Source organism: Mus pahari, chromosome 6 (genome assembly GCF_900095145.1).
Source record: "Mus pahari chromosome 6, PAHARI_EIJ_v1.1, whole genome shotgun sequence".
NCBI lineage: Eukaryota > Metazoa > Chordata > Mammalia > Rodentia > Muridae > Mus > Mus pahari.
In genome coordinates this window covers 944,303-944,980 of record NC_034595.1, presented here as the reverse complement: position 1 = coordinate 944,980, position 678 = coordinate 944,303, and positions in this window count along the sequence as shown.

Here is a 678-nt window from a genome sequence, read left to right as displayed (position 1 = left end):
AGGGTTTCTCTGTGTAGCCCTGGCTGTCCTGGAACTCACTTTGTAGACCAGGCTGGCCTCGAACTCAGAAATCTGCCTTCCTCTGCCTCCCAAGTGCTGGGATTAAAGGCGTGTGCCACCACCACCCGGCCAACTAGATATCTTATGCTACCAAGTGCCTTAGTACCAGAAATGTGTTTCATCTTGTTGAGTCGTTGCCAAAACTATCCCCTAGAGTTTCTCTCCCCAGACACTATAGGCAGTTAGTTACCAGTGGCATTGATGACCCTCCACAACCTGATGGGCCTGTTGCTGAAGGCAACAGTTTACTTATGTCACTAAGCATGAGGAATTCATGCTGGTGCCCAAATGCGAACTTTGCCCTTATGACTAACATTCATGGTGCTGGGAGGTATCATACACCACTCGGCTACGAGCCTGCGACTTGCCTACAAGATATACTGGTCCAGTAGTGGTGCCAATGCCATAGGAACAACCAGCCACTTTTAAAAACTGACTTAAGGTCTGCTACAAGAGATGGAACCCATACTTTACTGCTAATGTGGCCAAGAACCTGAAACACCTAGGTCATAGGTCATGAGGGAAAACTTATTACTATTGTTCTGCTAAATGAACATAGCAGAAAAATGACTCCTATTGACATACTGTTATACTCTTAGACCAGTGCATTGCTCACCC